A 23,966-nucleotide genomic window follows, 5' to 3' on the forward strand; every position below is an offset into this window, starting at 1 on the left:
GACCCTCATATGCGTTTGAAAGGGGCGTAGGGGCAAATATTGTAAAAAGTTGAATAAACACCACTTTCAGGCCGAAATGTTAAGGGCCGGGGTGGTCCAGCATTTTGGCTAAAAAAATTCAAATATTTAAATAGGCTAAATTCCTCAGAATAAATGTCTCTACATGCCATGAGATGGACCCTGACCCTCATATGCGTTTGAAAGGGGTGTAGGGGCAAATATTGTAAAATTTTGAAAAACACCACTTTCAGGCCGAAATGTTAAGGGCCGGGGTGGTCCAGCATTTTGGCTAAAAAAATTCAAATATTTAAATAGGCTAAATTCCTCAGAATAAATGTCTCTACATGCCATGAGATCAACCCTGACCCTCATATGCGTTTGAAAGGGGTGTAGGGGCAAATATTGTAAAAAGTTGAATAAACACCACTTTCAGGCCGAAATGTTAAGGGCCGGGGTGGTCCAGCATTTTGGCTGAAAAAATTCAAATATTTAAATAGGCTAGTTTCCTCAGAATAAATGTCTCTACATGCCATGAGATCAACCCTGACCCTCATATGCGTTTGAAAGGGGTGTAGGGGCAAATATTGTAAAAAGTCGAATAAACACCACTTTCAGGCCGAAATGTTAAGGGCCGGGGTGGTCCAGCATTTTGGCTGAAAAAATTCAAATATTTAAATAGGCTAGTTTCCTCACAATAAATGTCTCTACATGCCATGAGATCAACCCTGACCCTCATATGCGTTTGAAAGGGGCGTAGGGGCAAATATTGTAAAAAGTTGAATAAACACCACTTTCAGGCCGAAATGTTAAGGGCCGGGGTGGTCCAGCATTTTGGCTAAAAAAATTCAAATATTTAAATAGGCTAAATTCCTCAGAATAAATGTCTCTACATGCCATGAGATGGACCCTGACCCTCATATGCGTTTGAAAGGGGTGTAGGGGCAAATATTGTAAAATTTTGAAAAACACCACTTTCAGGCCGAAATGTTAAGGGCCGGGGTGGTCCAGCATTTTGGCTAAAAAATTCAAATATTTAAATAGGCTAAATTCCTCAGAATAAATGTCTCTACATGCCATGAGATCAACCCTGACCCTCATATGCGTTTGAAAGGGGTGTAGGGGCAAATATTGTAAAAAGTTGAATAAACACCACTTTCAGGCCGAAATGTTAAGGGCCGGGGTGGTCCAGCATTTTGGCTGAAAAAATTCAAATATTTAAATAGGCTAGTTTCCTCAGAATAAATGTCTCTACATGCCATGAGATCAACCCTGACCCTCATATGCGTTTGAAAGGGGTGTAGGGGCAAATATTGTAAAAAGTTGAATAAACACCACTTTCAGGCCGAAATGTTAAGGGCCGGGGTGGTCCAGCATTTTGGCTGAAAAAATTCAAATATTTAAATAGGCTAGTTTCCTCAGAATAAATGTCTCTACATGCCATGAGATCAACCCTGACCCTCATATGCGTTTGAAAGGGGTGTAGGGGCAAATATTGTAAAATTTGAAAAACACCACTTTCAGGCCGAAATGTTAAGGGCCGGGGTGGTCCAGCATTTTGGCTGAAAAAATTCAAATATTTAAATAGGCTAAATTCCTCAGAATAAATGTCTCTACATGCCATGAGATGGACCCTGACCCTCATATGCGTTTGAAAGGGGTGTAGGGGCAAATATTGTAAAATTTTGAAAAACACCACTTTCAGGCCGAAATGTTAAGGGCCGGGGTGGTCCAGCATTTTGGCTAAAAAAATTCAAATATTTAAATAGGCTAAATTCCTCAGAATAAATGTCTCTACATGCCATGAGATGGACCCTGACCCTCATATGCGTTTGAAAGGGGTGTAGGGGCAAATATTGTAAAATTTTGAAAAACACCACTTTCAGGCCGAAATGTTAAGGGCCGGGGTGGTCCAGCATTTTGGCTGAAAAAATTCAAATATTTAAATAGGCTAGTTTCCTCAGAATAAATGTCTCTACATGCCATGAGATCAACCCTGACCCTCATATGCGTTTGAAAGGGGCGTAGGGGCAAATATTGTAAAAAGTTGAATAAACACCACTTTCAGGCCGAAATGTTAAGGGCCGGGGTGGTCCAGCATTTTGGCTGAAAAAATTCAAATATTTAAATAGGCTAAATTCCTCAGAATAAATGTCTCTACATGCCATGAGATGGACCCTGACCCTCATATGCGTTTGAAAGGGGTGTAGGGGCAAATATTGTAAAATTTTGAAAAACACCACTTTCAGGCCGAAATGTTAAGGGCCGGGGTGGTCCAGCATTTTGGCTGAAAAAATTCAAATATTTAAATAGGCTAGTTTCCTCAGAATAAATGTCTCTACATGCCATGAGATCAACCCTGACCCTCATATGCGTTTGAAAGGGGTGTAGGGGCAAATATTGTAAAAAGTTGAATAAACACCACTTTCAGGCCGAAATGTTAAGGGCCGGGGTGGTCCAGCATTTTGGCTGAAAAAATTCAAATATTTAAATAGGCTAGTTTCCTCACAATAAATGTCTCTACATGCCATGAGATCAACCCTGACCCTCATATGCGTTTGAAAGGGGTGTAGGGGCAAATATTGTAAAAAGTTGAATAAACACCACTTTCAGGCCGAAATGTTAAGGGCCGGGGTGGTCCAGCATTTTGGCTGAAAAAATTCAAATATTTAAATAGGCTAGTTTCCTCAGAATAAATGTCTCTACATGCCATGAGATCAACCCTGACCCTCATATGCGTTTGAAAGGGGTGTAGGGGCAAATATTGTAAAAAGTTGAATAAACACCACTTTCAGGCCGAAATGTTAAGGGCCGGGGTGGTCCAGCATTTTGGCTGAAAAAATTCAAATATTTAAATAGGCTAGTTTCCTCACAATAAATGTCTCTACATGCCATGAGATCAACCCTGACCCTCATATGCGTTTGAAAGGGGTGTAGGGGCAAATATTGTAAAATTTTGAAAAAACACCACTTTCAGGCCGAAATGTTAAGGGCCGGGGTGGTCCAGCATTTTGGCTGAAAAAATTCAAATATTTAAATAGGCTAGTTTCCTCAGAATAAATGTCTCTACATGCCATGAGATCAACCCTGACCCTCATATGCGTTTGAAAGGGGTGTAGGGGCAAATATTGTAAAATTTTGAAAAACACCACTTTCAGGCCGAAATGTTAAGGGCCGGGGTGGTCCAGCATTTTGGCTGAAAAAATTCAAATATTTAAATAGGCTAGTTTCCTCAGAATAAATGTCTCTACATGCCATGAGATGGACCCTGACCCTCATATGCGTTTGAAAGGGGTGTAGGGGCAAATATTGTAAAATTTGAAAAACACCACTTTCAGGCCGAAATGTTAAGGGCCGGGGTGGTCCAGCATTTTGGCTGAAAAAATTCAAATATTTAAATAGGCTAGTTTCCTCACAATAAATGTCTCTACATGCCATGAGATCAACCCTGACCCTCATATGCGTTTGAAAGGGGTGTAGGGGCAAATATTGTAAAAAGTTGAATAAACACCACTTTCAGGCCGAAATGTTAAGGGCCGGGGTGGTCCAGCATTTTGGCTAAAAAAATTCAAATATTTAAATAGGCTAAATTCCTCAGAATAAATGTCTCTACATGCCATGAGATGGACCCTGACCCTCATATGCGTTTGAAAGGGGTGTAGGGGCAAATATTGTAAAATTTTGAAAAACACCACTTTCAGGCCGAAATGTTAAGGGCCGGGGTGGTCCAGCATTTTGGCTGAAAAAATTCAAATATTTAAATAGGCTAGTTTCCTCAGAATAAATGTCTCTACATGCCATGAGATCAACCCTGACCCTCATATGCGTTTGAAAGGGGTGTAGGGGCAAATATTGTAAAAAGTTGAATAAACACCACTTTCAGGCCGAAATGTTAAGGGCCGGGGTGGTCCAGCATTTTGGCTGAAAAAATTCAAATATTTAAATAGGCTAGTTTCCTCACAATAAATGTCTCTACATGCCATGAGATCAACCCTGACCCTCATATGCGTTTGAAAGGGGTGTAGGGGCAAATATTGTAAAAAGTTGAATAAACACCACTTTCAGGCCGAAATGTTAAGGGCCGGGGTGGTCCAGCATTTTGGCTGAAAAAATTCAAATATTTAAATAGGCTAGTTTCCTCAGAATAAATGTCTCTACATGCCATGAGATGGACCCTGACCCTCATATGCGTTTGAAAGGGGTGTAGGGGCAAATATTGTAAAATTTGAAAAACACCACTTTCAGGCCGAAATGTTAAGGGCCGGGGTGGTCCAGCATTTTGGCTGAAAAAATTCAAATATTTAAATAGGCTAAATTCCTCAGAATAAATGTCTCTACATGCCATGAGATGGACCCTGACCCTCATATGCGTTTGAAAGGGGTGTAGGGGCAAATATTGTAAAATTTTGAAAAACACCACTTTCAGGCCGAAATGTTAAGGGCCGGGGTGGTCCAGCATTTTGGCTGAAAAAATTCAAATATTTAAATAGGCTAGTTTCCTCACAATAAATGTCTCTACATGCCATGAGATCAACCCTGACCCTCATATGCGTTTGAAAGGGGTGTAGGGGCAAATATTGTAAAAAGTTGAATAAACACCACTTTCAGGCCGAAATGTTAAGGGCCGGGGTGGTCCAGCATTTTGGCTGAAAAAATTCAAATATTTAAATAGGCTAGTTTCCTCAGAATAAATGTCTCTACATGCCATGAGATCAACCCTGACCCTCATATGCGTTTGAAAGGGGTGTAGGGGCAAATATTGTAAAAAGTTGAATAAACACCACTTTCAGGCCGAAATGTTAAGGGCCGGGGTGGTCCAGCATTTTGGCTGAAAAAATTCAAATATTTAAATAGGCTAGTTTCCTCACAATAAATGTCTCTACATGCCATGAGATCAACCCTGACCCTCATATGCGTTTGAAAGGGGCGTAGGGGCAAATATTGTAAAAAGTTGAATAAACACCACTTTCAGGCCGAAATGTTAAGGGCCGGGGTGGTCCAGCATTTTGGCTAAAAAAATTCAAATATTTAAATAGGCTAAATTCCTCAGAATAAATGTCTCTACATGCCATGAGATGGACCCCGACCCTCATATGCGTTTGAAAGGGGTGTAGGGGCAAATATTGTAAAATTTTGAAAAACACCACTTTCAGGCCGAAATGTTAAGGGCCGGGGTGGTCCAGCATTTTGGCTAAAAAAATTCAAATATTTAAATAGGCTAAATTCCTCAGAATAAATGTCTCTACATGCCATGAGATCAACCCTGACCCTCATATGCGTTTGAAAGGGGTGTAGGGGCAAATATTGTAAAAAGTTGAATAAACACCACTTTCAGGCCGAAATGTTAAGGGCCGGGGTGGTCCAGCATTTTGGCTGAAAAAAATTCAAATATTTAAATAGGCTAGTTTCCTCAGAATAAATGTCTCTACATGCCATGAGATCAACCCTGACCCTCATATGCGTTTGAAAGGGGTGTAGGGGCAAATATTGTAAAAAGTTGAATAAACACCACTTTCAGGCCGAAATGTTAAGGGCCGGGGTGGTCCAGCATTTTGGCTGAAAAAATTCAAATATTTAAATAGGCTAGTTTCCTCACAATAAATGTCTCTACATGCCATGAGATCAACCCTGACCCTCATATGCGTTTGAAAGGGGCGTAGGGGCAAATATTGTAAAAAGTGAATAAACACCACTTTCAGGCCGAAATGTTAAGGGCCGGGGTGGTCCAGCATTTTGGCTAAAAAAATTCAAATATTTAAATAGGCTAAATTCCTCAGAATAAATGTCTCTACATGCCATGAGATGGACCCTGACCCTCATATGCGTTTGAAAGGGGTGTAGGGGCAAATATTGTAAAATTTTGAAAAACACCACTTTCAGGCCGAAATGTTAAGGGCCGGGGTGGTCCAGCATTTTGGCTAAAAAAATTCAAATATTTAAATAGGCTAAATTCCTCAGAATAAATGTCTCTACATGCCATGAGATCAACCCTGACCCTCATATGCGTTTGAAAGGGGTGTAGGGGCAAATATTGTAAAAAGTTGAATAAACACCACTTTCAGGCCGAAATGTTAAGGGCCGGGGTGGTCCAGCATTTTGGCTGAAAAAATTCAAATATTTAAATAGGCTAGTTTCCTCACAATAAATGTCTCTACATGCCATGAGATCAACCCTGACCCTCATATGCGTTTGAAAGGGGCGTAGGGGCAAATATTGTAAAAAGTTGAATAAACACCACTTTCAGGCCGAAATGTTAAGGGCCGGGGTGGTCCAGCATTTTGGCTAAAAAAATTCAAATATTTAAATAGGCTAAATTCCTCAGAATAAATGTCTCTACATGCCATGAGATGGACCCTGACCCTCATATGCGTTTGAAAGGGGCGTAGGGGCAAATATTGTAAAATTTTGAAAAACACCACTTTCAGGCCGAAATGTTAAGGGCCGGGGTGGTCCAGCATTTTGGCTGAAAAAATTCAAATATTTAAATAGGCTAAATTCCTCAGAATAAATGTCTCTACATGCCATGAGATGGACCCTGACCCTCATATGCGTTTGAAAGGGGTGTAGGGGCAAATATTGTAAAATTTTGAAAAACACCACTTTCAGGCCGAAATGTTAAGGGCCGGGGTGGTCCAGCATTTTGGCTGAAAAAATTCAAATATTTAAATAGGCTAGTTTCCTCACAATAAATGTCTCTACATGCCATGAGATCAACCCTGACCCTCATATGCGTTTGAAAGGGGTGTAGGGGCAAATATTGTAAAAAGTTGAATAAACACCACTTTCAGGCCGAAATGTTAAGGGCCGGGGTGGTCCAGCATTTTGGCTGAAAAAATTCAAATATTTAAATAGGCTAGTTTCCTCAGAATAAATGTCTCTACATGCCATGAGATCAACCCTGACCCTCATATGCGTTTTAGGGGCAAATATTGTAAAAAGTTGAATAAACACCACTTTCAGGCCGAAATGTTAAGGGCCGGGGTGGTCCAGCATTTTGGCTGAAAAAATTCAAATATTTAAATAGGCTAGTTTCCTCAGAATAAATGTCTCTACATGCCATGAGATGGACCCTGACCCTCATATGCGTTTGAAAGGGGTGTAGGGGCAAATATTGTAAAATTTTGAAAAACACCACTTTCAGGCCGAAATGTTAAGGGCCGGGGTGGTCCAGCATTTTGGCTGAAAAAATTCAAATATTTAAATAGGCTAAATTCCTCAGAATAAATGTCTCTACATGCCATGAGATGGACCCCGACCCTCATATGCGTTTGAAAGGGGTGTAGGGGCAAATATTGTAAAATTTTGAAAAACACCACTTTCAGGCCGAAATGTTAAGGGCCGGGGTGGTCCAGCATTTTGGCTGAAAAAATTCAAATATTTAAATAGGCTAGTTTCCTCACAATAAATGTCTCTACATGCCATGAGATCAACCCTGACCCTCATATGCGTTTGAAAGGGGTGTAGGGGCAAATATTGTAAAAAGTCGAATAAACACCACTTTCAGGCCGAAATGTTAAGGGCCGGGGTGGTCCAGCATTTTGGCTGAAAAAATTCAAATATTTAAATAGGCTAGTTTCCTCAGAATAAATGTCTCTACATGCCATGAGATCAACCCTGACCCTCATATGCGTTTGAAAGGGGTGTAGGGGCAAATATTGTAAAAAGCCAAATAAACACCACTTTCAGGCCGAAATGTTAAGGGCCGGGGTGGTCCAGCATTTTGGCTGAAAAAATTCAAATATTTAAATAGGCTAGTTTCCTCACAATAAATGTCTCTACATGCCATGAGATCAACCCTGACCCTCATATGCGTTTGAAAGGGGCGTAGGGGCAAATATTGTAAAAAGTTGAATAAACACCACTTTCAGGCCGAAATGTTAAGGGCCGGGGTGGTCCAGCATTTTGGCTAAAAAAATTCAAATATTTAAATAGGCTAAATTCCTCAGAATAAATGTCTCTACATGCCATGAGATGGACCCTGACCCTCATATGCGTTTGAAAGGGGTGTAGGGGCAAATATTGTAAAATTTTGAAAAACACCACTTTCAGGCCGAAATGTTAAGGGCCGGGGTGGTCCAGCATTTTGGCTAAAAAAATTCAAATATTTAAATAGGCTAAATTCCTCAGAATAAATGTCTCTACATGCCATGAGATCAACCCTGACCCTCATATGCGTTTGAAAGGGGTGTAGGGGCAAATATTGTAAAAAGTTGAATAAACACCACTTTCAGGCCGAAATGTTAAGGGCCGGGGTGGTCCAGCATTTTGGCTGAAAAAATTCAAATATTTAAATAGGCTAGTTTCCTCAGAATAAATGTCTCTACATGCCATGAGATCAACCCTGACCCTCATATGCGTTTGAAAGGGGTGTAGGGGCAAATATTGTAAAAAGTTGAATAAACACCACTTTCAGGCCGAAATGTTAAGGGCCGGGGTGGTCCAGCATTTTGGCTGAAAAAATTCAAATATTTAAATAGGCTAGTTTCCTCACAATAAATGTCTCTACATGCCATGAGATCAACCCTGACCCTCATATGCGTTTGAAAGGGGCGTAGGGGCAAATATTGTAAAAAGTTGAATAAACACCACTTTCAGGCCGAAATGTTAAGGGCCGGGGTGGTCCAGCATTTTGGCTAAAAAATTCAAATATTTAAATAGGCTAAATTCCTCAGAATAAATGTCTCTACATGCCATGAGATGGACCCCGACCCTCATATGCGTTTGAAAGGGGTGTAGGGGCAAATATTGTAAAATTTTGAAAAACACCACTTTCAGGCCGAAATGTTAAGGGCCGGGGTGGTCCAGCATTTTGGCTAAAAAAATTCAAATATTTAAATAGGCTAAATTCCTCAGAATAAATGTCTCTACATGCCATGAGATCAACCCTGACCCTCATATGCGTTTGAAAGGGGTGTAGGGGCAAATATTGTAAAAAGTTGAATAAACACCACTTTCAGGCCGAAATGTTAAGGGCCGGGGTGGTCCAGCATTTTGGCTGAAAAAAATTCAAATATTTAAATAGGCTAGTTTCCTCAGAATAAATGTCTCTACATGCCATGAGATCAACCCTGACCCTCATATGCGTTTGAAAGGGGTGTAGGGGCAAATATTGTAAAAAGCCAAATAAACACCACTTTCAGGCCGAAATGTTAAGGGCCGGGGTGGTCCAGCATTTTGGCTGAAAAATTCAAATATTTAAATAGGCTAGTTTCCTCACAATAAATGTCTCTACATGCCATGAGATCAACCCTGACCCTCATATGCGTTTGAAAGGGGCGTAGGGGCAAATATTGTAAAAAGTTGAATAAACACCACTTTCAGGCCGAAATGTTAAGGGCCGGGGTGGTCCAGCATTTTGGCTAAAAAAATTCAAATATTTAAATAGGCTAAATTCCTCAGAATAAATGTCTCTACATGCCATGAGATGGACCCTGACCCTCATATGCGTTTGAAAGGGGTGTAGGGGCAAATATTGTAAAATTTGAAAAACACCACTTTCAGGCCGAAATGTTAAGGGCCGGGGTGGTCCAGCATTTTGGCTAAAAAAATTCAAATATTTAAATAGGCTAAATTCCTCAGAATAAATGTCTCTACATGCCATGAGATCAACCCTGACCCTCATATGCGTTTGAAAGGGGTGTAGGGGCAAATATTGTAAAAAGTTGAATAAACACCACTTTCAGGCCGAAATGTTAAGGGCCGGGGTGGTCCAGCATTTTGGCTGAAAAAATTCAAATATTTAAATAGGCTAGTTTCCTCACAATAAATGTCTCTACATGCCATGAGATCAACCCTGACCCTCATATGCGTTTGAAAGGGGCGTAGGGGCAAATATTGTAAAAAGTTGAATAAACACCACTTTCAGGCCGAAATGTTAAGGGCCGGGGTGGTCCAGCATTTTGGCTAAAAAAATTCAAATATTTAAATAGGCTAAATTCCTCAGAATAAATGTCTCTACATGCCATGAGATGGACCCTGACCCTCATATGCGTTTGAAAGGGGCGTAGGGGCAAATATTGTAAAATTTTGAAAAACACCACTTTCAGGCCGAAATGTTAAGGGCCGGGGTGGTCCAGCATTTTGGCTGAAAAAATTCAAATATTTAAATAGGCTAGTTTCCTCAGAATAAATGTCTCTACATGCCATGAGATCAACCCTGACCCTCATATGCGTTTTAGGGGCAAATATTGTAAAAAGTTGAATAAACACCACTTTCAGGCCGAAATGTTAAGGGCCGGGGTGGTCCAGCATTTTGGCTGAAAAAATTCAAATATTTAAATAGGCTAGTTTCCTCACAATAAATGTCTCTACATGCCATGAGATCAACCCTGACCCTCATATGCGTTTGAAAGGGGTGTAGGGGCAAATATTGTAAAAAGTTGAATAAACACCACTTTCAGGCCGAAATGTTAAGGGCCGGGGTGGTCCAGCATTTTGGCTGAAAAAATTCAAATATTTAAATAGGCTAGTTTCCTCAGAATAAATGTCTCTACATGCCATGAGATCAACCCTGACCCTCATATGCGTTTGAAAGGGGTGTAGGGGCAAATATTGTAAAAAGTTGAATAAACACCACTTTCAGGCCGAAATGTTAAGGGCCGGGGTGGTCCAGCATTTTGGCTGAAAAAATTCAAATATTTAAATAGGCTAGTTTCCTCACAATAAATGTCTCTACATGCCATGAGATCAACCCTGACCCTCATATGCGTTTGAAAGGGGTGTAGGGGCAAATATTGTAAAATTTTGAAAAACACCACTTTCAGGCCGAAATGTTAAGGGCCGGGGTGGTCCAGCATTTTGGCTGAAAAAATTCAAATATTTAAATAGGCTAGTTTCCTCACAATAAATGTCTCTACATGCCATGAGATCAACCCTGACCCTCATATGCGTTTGAAAGGGGTGTAGGGGCAAATATTGTAAAAAGTTGAATAAACACCACTTTCAGGCCGAAATGTTAAGGGCCGGGGTGGTCCAGCATTTTGGCTGAAAAAATTCAAATATTTAAATAGGCTAGTTTCCTCAGAATAAATGTCTCTACATGCCATGAGATCAACCCTGACCCTCATATGCGTTTGAAAGGGGTGTAGGGGCAAATATTGTAAAAAGTTGAATAAACACCACTTTCAGGCCGAAATGTTAAGGGCCGGGGTGGTCCAGCATTTTGGCTGAAAAAATTCAAATATTTAAATAGGCTAGTTTCCTCACAATAAATGTCTCTACATGCCATGAGATCAACCCTGACCCTCATATGCGTTTGAAAGGGGCGTAGGGGCAAATATTGTAAAAAGTTGAATAAACACCACTTTCAGGCCGAAATGTTAAGGGCCGGGGTGGTCCAGCATTTTGGCTGAAAAAATTCAAATATTTAAATAGGCTAAATTCCTCAGAATAAATGTCTCTACATGCCATGAGATGGACCCTGACCCTCATATGCGTTTGAAAGGGGTGTAGGGGCAAATATTGTAAAATTTTGAAAAACACCACTTTCAGGCCGAAATGTTAAGGGCCGGGGTGGTCCAGCATTTTGGCTGAAAAAATTCAAATATTTAAATAGGCTAAATTCCTCAGAATAAATGTCTCTACATGCCATGAGATGGACCCTGACCCTCATATGCGTTTGAAAGGGGTGTAGGGGCAAATATTGTAAAATTTTGAAAAACACCACTTTCAGGCCGAAATGTTAAGGGCCGGGGTGGTCCAGCATTTTGGCTGAAAAAATTCAAATATTTAAATAGGCTAGTTTCCTCACAATAAATGTCTCTACATGCCATGAGATCAACCCTGACCCTCATATGCGTTTGAAAGGGGCGTAGGGGCAAATATTGTAAAAAGTTGAATAAACACCACTTTCAGGCCGAAATGTTAAGGGCCGGGGTGGTCCAGCATTTTGGCTGAAAAAATTCAAATATTTAAATAGGCTAGTTTCCTCAGAATAAATGTCTCTACATGCCATGAGATCAACCCTGACCCTCATATGCGTTTGAAAGGGGTGTAGGGGCAAATATTGTAAAAAGTTGAATAAACACCACTTTCAGGCCGAAATGTTAAGGGCCGGGGTGGTCCAGCATTTTGGCTGAAAAAATTCAAATATTTAAATAGGCTAGTTTCCTCACAATAAATGTCTCTACATGCCATGAGATCAACCCTGACCCTCATATGCGTTTGAAAGGGGCGTAGGGGCAAATATTGTAAAAAGTTGAATAAACACCACTTTCAGGCCGAAATGTTAAGGGCCGGGGTGGTCCAGCATTTTGGCTAAAAAAATTCAAATATTTAAATAGGCTAAATTCCTCAGAATAAATGTCTCTACATGCCATGAGATGGACCCTGACCCTCATATGCGTTTGAAAGGGGCGTAGGGGCAAATATTGTAAAATTTTGAAAAACACCACTTTCAGGCCGAAATGTTAAGGGCCGGGGTGGTCCAGCATTTTGGCTGAAAAAATTCAAATATTTAAATAGGCTAAATTCCTCAGAATAAATGTCTCTACATGCCATGAGATGGACCCTGACCCTCATATGCGTTTGAAAGGGGTGTAGGGGCAAATATTGTAAAATTTTGAAAAACACCACTTTCAGGCCGAAATGTTAAGGGCCGGGGTGGTCCAGCATTTTGGCTGAAAAAATTCAAATATTTAAATAGGCTAGTTTCCTCACAATAAATGTCTCTACATGCCATGAGATCAACCCTGACCCTCATATGCGTTTGAAAGGGGTGTAGGGGCAAATATTGTAAAAAGTTGAATAAACACCACTTTCAGGCCGAAATGTTAAGGGCCGGGGTGGTCCAGCATTTTGGCTGAAAAAATTCAAATATTTAAATAGGCTAGTTTCCTCAGAATAAATGTCTCTACATGCCATGAGATCAACCCTGACCCTCATATGCGTTTGAAGGGGCAAATATTGTAAAAAGTTGAATAAACACCACTTTCAGGCCGAAATGTTAAGGGCCGGGGTGGTCCAGCATTTTGGCTGAAAAAATTCAAATATTTAAATAGGCTAGTTTCCTCAGAATAAATGTCTCTACATGCCATGAGATCAACCCTGACCCTCATATGCGTTTGAAAGGGGTGTAGGGGCAAATATTGTAAAATTTTGAAAAACACCACTTTCAGGCCGAAATGTTAAGGGCCGGGGTGGTCCAGCATTTTGGCTGAAAAAATTCAAATATTTAAATAGGCTAAATTCCTCAGAATAAATGTCTCTACATGCCATGAGATGGACCCTGACCCTCATATGCGTTTGAAAGGGGTGTAGGGGCAAATATTGTAAAATTTTGAAAAACACCACTTTCAGGCCGAAATGTTAAGGGCCGGGGTGGTCCAGCATTTTGGCTGAAAAAATTCAAATATTTAAATAGGCTAGTTTCCTCACAATAAATGTCTCTACATGCCATGAGATCAACCCTGACCCTCATATGCGTTTGAAAGGGGTGTAGGGGCAAATATTGTAAAAAGTCGAATAAACACCACTTTCAGGCCGAAATGTTAAGGGCCGGGGTGGTCCAGCATTTTGGCTGAAAAAATTCAAATATTTAAATAGGCTAGTTTCCTCAGAATAAATGTCTCTACATGCCATGAGATCAACCCTGACCCTCATATGCGTTTGAAAGGGGTGTAGGGGCAAATATTGTAAAAAGTTGAATAAACACCACTTTCAGGCCGAAATGTTAAGGGCCGGGGTGGTCCAGCATTTTGGCTGAAAAAATTCAAATATTTAAATAGGCTAGTTTCCTCACAATAAATGTCTCTACATGCCATGAGATCAACCCTGACCCTCATATGCGTTTGAAAGGGGCGTAGGGGCAAATATTGTAAAAAGTTGAATAAACACCACTTTCAGGCCGAAATGTTAAGGGCCGGGGTGGTCCAGCATTTTGGCTAAAAAAATTCAAATATTTAAATAGGCTAAATTCCTCAGAATAAATGTCTCTACATGCCATGAGATGGACCCCGACCCTCATATGCGTTTGAAAGGGGTGTAGGGGCAAATATTGTAAAATTTTGAAAAAACACCACTTTCAGGCCGAAATGTTAAGGGCCGGGGTGGTCCAGCATTTTGGCTAAAAAAATTCAAATATTTAAATAGGCTAAATTCCTCAGAATAAATGTCTCTACATGCCATGAGATCAACCCTGACCCTCATATGCGTTTGAAAGGGGTGTAGGGGCAAATATTGTAAAAAGTTGAATAAACACCACTTTCAGGCCGAAATGTTAAGGGCCGGGGTGGTCCAGCATTTTGGCTGAAAAAATTCAAATATTTAAATAGGCTAGTTTCCTCAGAATAAATGTCTCTACATGCCATGAGATCAACCCTGACCCTCATATGCGTTTGAAAGGGGTGTAGGGGCAAATATTGTAAAAAGTTGAATAAACACCACTTTCAGGCCGAAATGTTAAGGGCCGGGGTGGTCCAGCATTTTGGCTGAAAAAATTCAAATATTTAAATAGGCTAGTTTCCTCACAATAAATGTCTCTACATGTCATGAGATCAACCCTGACCCTCATATGCGTTTGAAAGGGGCGTAGGGGCAAATATTGTAAAAAGTTGAATAAACACCACTTTCAGGCCGAAATGTTAAGGGCCGGGGTGGTCCAGCATTTTGGCTAAAAAATTCAAATATTTAAATAGGCTAAATTCCTCAGAATAAATGTCTCTACATGCCATGAGATGGACCCTGACCCTCATATGCGTTTGAAAGGGGTGTAGGGGCAAATATTGTAAAATTTTGAAAAACACCACTTTCAGGCCGAAATGTTAAGGGCCGGGGTGGTCCAGCATTTTGGCTAAAAAAATTCAAATATTTAAATAGGCTAAATTCCTCAGAATAAATGTCTCTACATGCCATGAGATCAACCCTGACCCTCATATGCGTTTGAAAGGGGTGTAGGGGCAAATATTGTAAAAAGTTGAATAAACACCACTTTCAGGCCGAAATGTTAAGGGCCGGGGTGGTCCAGCATTTTGGCTGAAAAAATTCAAATATTTAAATAGGCTAGTTTCCTCAGAATAAATGTCTCTACATGCCATGAGATCAACCCTGACCCTCATATGCGTTTGAAAGGGGTGTAGGGGCAAATATTGTAAAAAGTGAATAAACACCACTTTCAGGCCGAAATGTTAAGGGCCGGGGTGGTCCAGCATTTTGGCTGAAAAAATTCAAATATTTAAATAGGCTAGTTTCCTCACAATAAATGTCTCTACATGCCATGAGATCAACCCTGACCCTCATATGCGTTTGAAAGGGGCGTAGGGGCAAATATTGTAAAAAGTTGAATAAACACCACTTTCAGGCCGAAATGTTAAGGGCCGGGGTGGTCCAGCATTTTGGCTAAAAAAATTCAAATATTTAAATAGGCTAAATTCCTCAGAATAAATGTCTCTACATGCCATGAGATGGACCCTGACCCTCATATGCGTTTGAAAGGGGTGTAGGGGCAAATATTGTAAAATTTTGAAAAACACCACTTTCAGGCCGAAATGTTAAGGGCCGGGGTGGTCCAGCATTTTGGCTAAAAAATTCAAATATTTAAATAGGCTAGTTTCCTCAGAATAAATGTCTCTACATGCCATGAGATCAACCCTGACCCTCATATGCGTTTGAAAGGGGTGTAGGGGCAAATATTGTAAAAAGTTGAATAAACACCACTTTCAGGCCGAAATGTTAAGGGCCGGGGTGGTCCAGCATTTTGGCTGAAAAAATTCAAATATTTAAATAGGCTAGTTTCCTCACAATAAATGTCTCTACATGCCATGAGATCAACCCTGACCCTCATATGCGTTTGAAAGGGGCGTAGGGGCAAATATTGTAAAAAGTTGAATAAACACCACTTTCAGGCCGAAATGTTAAGGGCCGGGGTGGTCCAGCATTTTGGCTAAAAAATTCAAATATTTAAATAGGCTAGTTCCTCAGAATAAATGTCTCTACATGCCATGAGATGGACCCTGACCCTCATATGCGTTTGAAAGGGGTGTAGGGGCAAATATTGTAAAATTTTGAAAAACACCACTTTCAGGCCGAAATGTTAAGGGCCGGGGTGGTCCAGCATTTTGGCTGAAAAAATTCAAATATTTAAATAGGCTAGTTTCCTCACAATAAATGTCTCTACATGCCATGAGATCAACCCTGACCCTCATATGCGTTTTAGGGGCAAATATTGTAAAAAGTTGAATAAACACCACTTTCAGGCCGAAATGTTAAGGGCCGGGGTGGTCCAGCATTTTGGCTGAAAAAATTCAAATATTTAAATAGGCTAGTTTCCTCACAATAAATGTCTCTACATGCCATGAGATCAACCCTGACCCTCATATGCGTTTGAAAGGGGTGTAGGGGCAAATATTGTAAAAAGTTGAATAAACACCACTTTCAGGCCGAAATGTTAAGGGCCGGGGTGGTCCAGCATTTTGGCTGAAAAAATTCAAATATTTAAATAGGCTAAATTCCTCAGAATAAATGTCTCTACATGCCATGAGATGGACCCTGACCCTCATATGCGTTTGAAAGGGGTGTAGGGGCAAATATTGTAAAATTTTGAAAAAACACCACTTTCAGGCCGAAATGTTAAGGGCCGGGGTGGTCCAGCATTTTGGCTGAAAAAATTCAAATATTTAAATAGGCTAGTTTCCTCACAATAAATGTCTCTACATGCCATGAGATCAACCCTGACCCTCATATGCGTTTGAAAGGGGTGTAGGGGCAAATATTGTAAAAAGTTGAATAAACACCACTTTCAGGCCGAAATGTTAAGGGCCGGGGTGGTCCAGCATTTTGGCTAAAAAAATTCAAATATTTAAATAGGCTAAATTCCTCAGAATAAATGTCTCTACATGCCATGAGATCAACCCTGACCCTCATATGCGTTTGAAAGGGGTGTAGGGGCAAATATTGTAAAAAGTTGAATAAACACCACTTTCAGGCCGAAATGTTAAGGGCCGGGGTGGTCCAGCATTTTGGCTGAAAAAATTCAAATATTTAAATAGGCTAGTTTCCTCACAATAAATGTCTCTACATGCCATGAGATCAACCCTGACCCTCATATGCGTTTGAAAGGGGTGTAGGGGCAAATATTGTAAAATTTTGAAAAACACCACTTTCAGGCCGAAATGTTAAGGGCCGGGGTGGTCCAGCATTTTGGCTGAAAAAATTCAAATATTTAAATAGGCTAGTTTCCTCACAATAAATGTCTCTACATGCCATGAGATCAACCCTGACCCTCATATGCGTTTGAAAGGGGTGTAGGGGCAAATATTGTAAAAAGTTGAATAAACACCACTTTCAGGCCGAAATGTTAAGGGCCGGGGTGGTCCAGCATTTTGGCTGAAAAAATTCAAATATTTAAATAGGCTAGTTTCCTCACAATAAATGTCTCTACATGCCATGAGATCAACCCTGACCCTCATATGCGTTTGAAAGGGGCGTAGGGGCAAATATTGTAAAAAGTTGAATAAACACCACTTTCAGGCCGAAATGTTAAGGGCCGGGGTGGTCCAGCATTTTGGCTAAAAAAATTCAAATATTTAAATAGGCTAAATTCCTCAGAATAAATGTCTCTACATGCCATGAGATGGACCCTGACCCTCATATGCGTTTGAAAGGGGTGTAGGGGCAAATATTGTAAAATTTTGAAAAAACACCACTTTCAGGCCGAAATGTTAAGGGCCGGGGTGGTCCAGCATTTTGGCTGAAAAAATTCAAATATTTAAATAGGCTAGTTTCCTCAGAATAAATGTCTCTACATGCCATGAGATCAACCCTGACCCTCATATGCGTTTGAAAGGGGTGTAGGGGCAAATATTGTAAAAAGTTGAATAAACACCACTTTCAGGCCGAAATGTTAAGGGCCGGGGTGGTCCAGCATTTTGGCTGAAAAAATTCAAATATTTAAATAGGCTAGTTTCCTCAGAATAAATGTCTCTACATGCCATGAGATCAACCCTGACCCTCATATGCGTTTGAAAGGGGTGTAGGGGCAAATATTGTAAAAAGTTGAATAAACACCACTTTCAGGCCGAAATGTTAAGGGCCGGGGTGGTCCAGCATTTTGGCTGAAAAAATTCAAATATTTAAATAGGCTAGTTTCCTCACAATAAATGTCTCTACATGCCATGAGATCAACCCTGACCCTCATATGCGTTTGAAAGGGGTGTAGGGGCAAATATTGTAAAATTTTGAAAAACACCACTTTCAGGCCGAAATGTTAAGGGCCGGGGTGGTCCAGCATTTTGGCTGAAAAAATTCAAATATTTAAATAGGCTAGTTTCCTCACAATAAATGTCTCTACATGCCATGAGATCAACCCTGACCCTCATATGCGTTTGAAAGGGGTGTAGGGGCAAATATTGTAAAAAGTTGAATAAACACCACTTTCAGGCCGAAATGTTAAGGGCCGGGGTGGTCCAGCATTTTGGCTGAAAAAATTCAAATATTTAAATAGGCTAGTTTCCTCAGAATAAATGTCTCTACATGCCATGAGATCAACCCTGACCCTCATATGCGTTTGAAAGGGGTGTAGGGGCAAATATTGTAAAAAGTTGAATAAACACCACTTTCAGGCCGAAATGTTAAGGGCCGGGGTGGTCCAGCATTTTGGCTGAAAAAATTCAAATATTTAAATAGGCTAGTTTCCTCACAATAAATGTCTCTACATGCCATGAGATCAACCCTGACCCTCATATGCGTTTGAAAGGGGCGTAGGGGCAAATATTGTAAAAAGTTGAATAAACACCACTTTCAGGCCGAAATGTTAAGGGCCGGGGTGGTCCAGCATTTTGGCTAAAAAAATTCAAATATTTAAATAGGCTAAATTCCTCAGAATAAATGTCTCTACATGCCATGAGATGGACCCCGACCCTCATATGCGTTTGAAAGGGGTGTAGGGGCAAATATTGTAAAATTTTGAAAAACACCACTTTCAGGCCGAAATGTTAAGGGCCGGGGTGGTCCAGCATTTTGGCTAAAAAAATTCAAATATTTAAATAGGCTAAATTCCTCAGAATAAATGTCTCTACATGCCATGAGATCAACCCTGACCCTCATATGCGTTTGAAAGGGGTGTAGGGGCAAATATTGTAAAAAGTCGAATAAACACCACTTTCAGGCCGAAATGTTAAGGGCCGGGGTGGTCCAGCATTTTGGCTGAAAAAATTCAAATATTTAAATAGGCTAGTTTCCTCACAATAAATGTCTCTACATGCCATGAGATCAACCCTGACCCTCATATGCGTTTGAAAGGGGTGTAGGGGCAAATATTGTAAAAAGTTGAATAAACACCACTTTCAGGCCGAAATGTTAAGGGCCGGGGTGGTCCAGCATTTTGGCTAAAAAATTCAAATATTTAAATAGGCTAAATTCCTCAGAATAAATGTCTCTACATGCCATGAGATGGACCCTGACCCTCATATGCGTTTGAAAGGGGTGTAGGGGCAAATATTGTAAAATTTTGAAAAACACCACTTTCAGGCCGAAATGTTAAGGGCCGGGGTGGTCCAGCATTTTGGCTGAAAAAATTCAAATATTTAAATAGGCTAGTTTCCTCAGAATAAATGTCTCTACATGCCATGAGATCAACCCTGACCCTCATATGCGTTTGAGGGGCAAATATTGTAAAAAGTTGAATAAACACCACTTTCAGGCCGAAATGTTAAGGGCCGGGGTGGTCCAGCATTTTGGCTGAAAAAATTCAAATATTTAAATAGGCTAGTTTCCTCACAATAAATGTCTCTACATGCCATGAGATCAACCCTGACCCTCATATGCGTTTGAAAGGGGTGTAGGGGCAAATATTGTAAAAAGTTGAATAAACACCACTTTCAGGCCGAAATGTTAAGGGCCGGGGTGGTCCAGCATTTTGGCTGAAAAAATTCAAATATTTAAATAGGCTAAATTCCTCAGAATAAATGTCTCTACATGCCATGAGATGGACCCTGACCCTCATATGCGTTTGAAAGGGGTGTAGGGGCAAATATTGTAAAATTTTGAAAAACACCACTTTCAGGCCGAAATGTTAAGGGCCGGGGTGGTCCAGCATTTTGGCTGAAAAAATTCAAATATTTAAATAGGCTAGTTTCCTCACAATAAATGTCTCTACATGCCATGAGATCAACCCTGACCCTCATATGCGTTTGAAAGGGGTGTAGGGGCAAATATTGTAAAAAGTTGAATAAACACCACTTTCAGGCCGAAATGTTAAGGGCCGGGGTGGTCCAGCATTTTGGCTGAAAAAATTCAAATATTTAAATAGGCTAAATTCCTCAGAATAAATGTCTCTACATGCCATGAGATCAACCCTGACCCTCATATGCGTTTGAAAGGGGTGTAGGGGCAAATATTGTAAAAAGTTGAATAAACACCACTTTCAGGCCGAAATGTTAAGGGCCGGGGTGGTCCAGCATTTTGGCTGAAAAAATTCAAATATTTAAATAGGCTAGTTTCCTCACAATAAATGTCTCTACATGCCATGAGATCAACCCTGACCCTCATATGCGTTTGAAAGGGGTGTAGGGGCAAATATTGTAAAATTTTGAAAAACACCACTTTCAGGCCGAAATGTTAAGGGCCGGGGTGGTCCAGCATTTTGGCTGAAAAAATTCAAATATTTAAATAGGCTAGTTTCCTCACAATAAATGTCTCTACATGCCATGAGATCAACCCTGACCCTCATATGCGTTTGAAAGGGGTGTAGGGGCAAATATTGTAAAAAGTTGAATAAACACCACTTTCAGGCCGAAATGTTAAGGGCCGGGGTGGTCCAGCATTTTGGCTGAAAAAATTCAAATATTTAAATAGGCTAGTTTCCTCACAATAAATGTCTCTACATGCCATGAGATCAACCCTGACCCTCATATGCGTTTGAAAGGGGTGTAGGGGCAAATATTGTAAAAAGTTGAATAAACACCACTTTCAGGCCGAAATGTTAAGGGCCGGGGTGGTCCAGCATTTTGGCTAAAAAAATTCAAATATTTAAATAGGCTAAATTCCTCAGAATAAATGTCTCTACATGCCATGAGATGGACCCTGACCCTCATATGCGTTTGAAAGGGGTGTAGGGGCAAATATTGTAAAATTTTGAAAAACACCACTTTCAGGCCGAAATGTTAAGGGCCGGGGTGGTCCAGCATTTTGGCTGAAAAAATTCAAATATTTAAATAGGCTAGTTTCCTCAGAATAAATGTCTCTACATGCCATGAGATCAACCCTGACCCTCATATGCGTTTGAAAGGGGTGTAGGGGCAAATATTGTAAAAAGTTGAATAAACACCACTTTCAGGCCGAAATGTTAAGGGCCGGGGTGGTCCAGCATTTTGGCTGAAAAAATTCAAATATTTAAATAGGCTAGTTTCCTCAGAATAAATGTCTCTACATGCCATGAGATCAACCCTGACCCTCATATGCGTTTGAAAGGGGTGTAGGGGCAAATATTGTAAAAAGAAATAAACACCACTTTCAGGCCGAAATGTTAAGGGCCGGGGTGGTCCAGCATTTTGGCTGAAAAAATTCAAATATTTAAATAGGCTAGTTTCCTCACAATAAATGTCTCTACATGCCATGAGATCAACCCTGACCCTCATATGCGTTTGAAAGGGGTGTAGGGGCAAATATTGTAAAATTTTGAAAAACACCACTTTCAGGCCGAAATGTTAAGGGCCGGGGTGGTCCAGCATTTTGGCTGAAAAAATTCAAATATTTAAATAGGCTAGTTTCCTCACAATAAATGTCTCTACATGCCATGAGATCAACCCTGACCCTCATATGCGTTTGAAAGGGGTAGGGGCAAATATTGTAAAAAGTTGAATAAACACCACTTTCAGGCCGAAATGTTAAGGGCCGGGGTGGTCCAGCATTTTGGCTGAAAAAATTCAAATATTTAAATAGGCTAGTTTCCTCAGAATAAATGTCTCTACATGCCATGAGATCAACCCTGACCCTCATATGCGTTTGAAAGGGGTGTAGGGGCAAATATTGTAAAAAGTTGAATAAACACCACTTTCAGGCCGAAATGTTAAGGGCCGGGGTGGTCCAGCATTTTGGCTGAAAAAATTCAAATATTTAAATAGGCTAGTTTCCTCACAATAAATGTCTCTACATGCCATGAGATCAACCCTGACCCTCATATGCGTTTGAAAGGGGTGTAGGGGCAAATATTGTAAAAAGTTGAATAAACACCACTTTCAGGCCGAAATGTTAAGGGCCGGGGTGGTCCAGCATTTTGGCTGAAAAAATTCAAATATTTAAATAGGCTAAATTCCTCAGAATAAATGTCTCTACATGCCATGAGATGGACCCTGACCCTCATATGCGTTTGAAAGGGGTGTAGGGGCAAATATTGTAAAATTTTGAAAAACACCACTTTCAGGCCGAAATGTTAAGGGCCGGGGTGGTCCAGCATTTTGGCTGAAAAAATTCAAATATTTAAATAGGCTAAATTCCTCAGAATAAATGTCTCTACATGCCATGAGATGGACCCTGACCCTCATATGCGTTTGAAAGGGGTGTAGGGGCAAATATTGTAAAATTTTGAAAAAACACCACTTTCAGGCCGAAATGTTAAGGGCCGGGGTGGTCCAGCATTTTGGCTGAAAAAATTCAAATATTTAAATAGGCTAGTTTCCTCACAATAAATGTCTCTACATGCCATGAGATCAACCCTGACCCTCATATGCGTTTGAAAGGGGTGTAGGGGCAAATATTGTAAAAAGTTGAATAAACACCACTTTCAGGCCGAAATGTTAAGGGCCGGGGTGGTCCAGCATTTTGGCTGAAAAAATTCAAATATTTAAATAGGCTAGTTTCCTCAGAATAAATGTCTCTACATGCCATGAGATCAACCCTGACCCTCATATGCGTTTGAAAGGGGTGTAGGGGCAAATATTGTAAAAAGTTGAATAAACACCACTTTCAGGCCGAAATGTTAAGGGCCGGGGTGGTCCAGCATTTTGGCTGAAAAAATTCAAATATTTAAATAGGCTAGTTTCCTCACAATAAATGTCTCTACATGCCATGAGATCAACCCTGACCCTCATATGCGTTTGAAAGGGGCGTAGGGGCAAATATTGTAAAAAGTTGAATAAACACCACTTTCAGGCCGAAATGTTAAGGGCCGGGGTGGTCCAGCATTTTGGCTAAAAAAATTCAAATATTTAAATAGGCTAAATTCCTCAGAATAAATGTCTCTACATGCCATGAGATGGACCCTGACCCTCATATGCGTTTGAAAGGGGTGTAGGGGCAAATATTGTAAAATTTTGAATAAACACCACTTTCAGGCCGAAATGTTAAGGGCCGGGGTGGTCCAGCATTTTGGCTGAAAAAATTCAAATATTTAAATAGGCTAAATTCCTCAGAATAAATGTCTCTACATGCCATGAGATCACCCCTGACCCTCATATGCGTTTGAAAGGGGTGTAGGGGCAAATATTGTAAAATTTTGAAAAACACCACTTTCAGGCCGAAATGTTAAGGGCCGGGGTGGTCCAGCATTTTGGCTGAAAAAATTCAAATATTTAAATAGGCTAGTTTCCTCACAATAAATGTCTCTACATGCCATGAGATCAACCCTGACCCTCATATGCGTTTGAAAGGGGTGTAGGGGCAAATATTGTAAAAAGTTGAATAAACACCACTTTCAGGCCGAAATGTTAAGGGCCGGGGTGGTCCAGCATTTTGGCTGAAAAAATTCAAATATTTAAATAGGCTAGTTCCTCAGAATAAATGTCTCTACATGCCATGAGATCAACCCTGACCCTCATATGCGTTTGAAAGGGGTGTAGGGGCAAATATTGTAAAATTTGAATAAACACCACTTTCAGGCCGAAATGTTAAGGGCCGGGGTGGTCCAGCATTTTGGCTGAAAAAATTCAAATATTTAAATAGGCTAGTTTCCTCACAATAAATGTCTCTACATGCCATGAGATCAACCCTGACCCTCATATGCGTTTGAAAGGGGCGTAGGGGCAAATATTGTAAAAAGT

Source organism: Strongylocentrotus purpuratus, unplaced genomic scaffold, assembly GCF_000002235.5.
Source record: "Strongylocentrotus purpuratus isolate Spur 01 unplaced genomic scaffold, Spur_5.0 spur5_scaffold_5, whole genome shotgun sequence".
Lineage (NCBI taxonomy): Eukaryota > Metazoa > Echinodermata > Echinoidea > Camarodonta > Strongylocentrotidae > Strongylocentrotus > Strongylocentrotus purpuratus.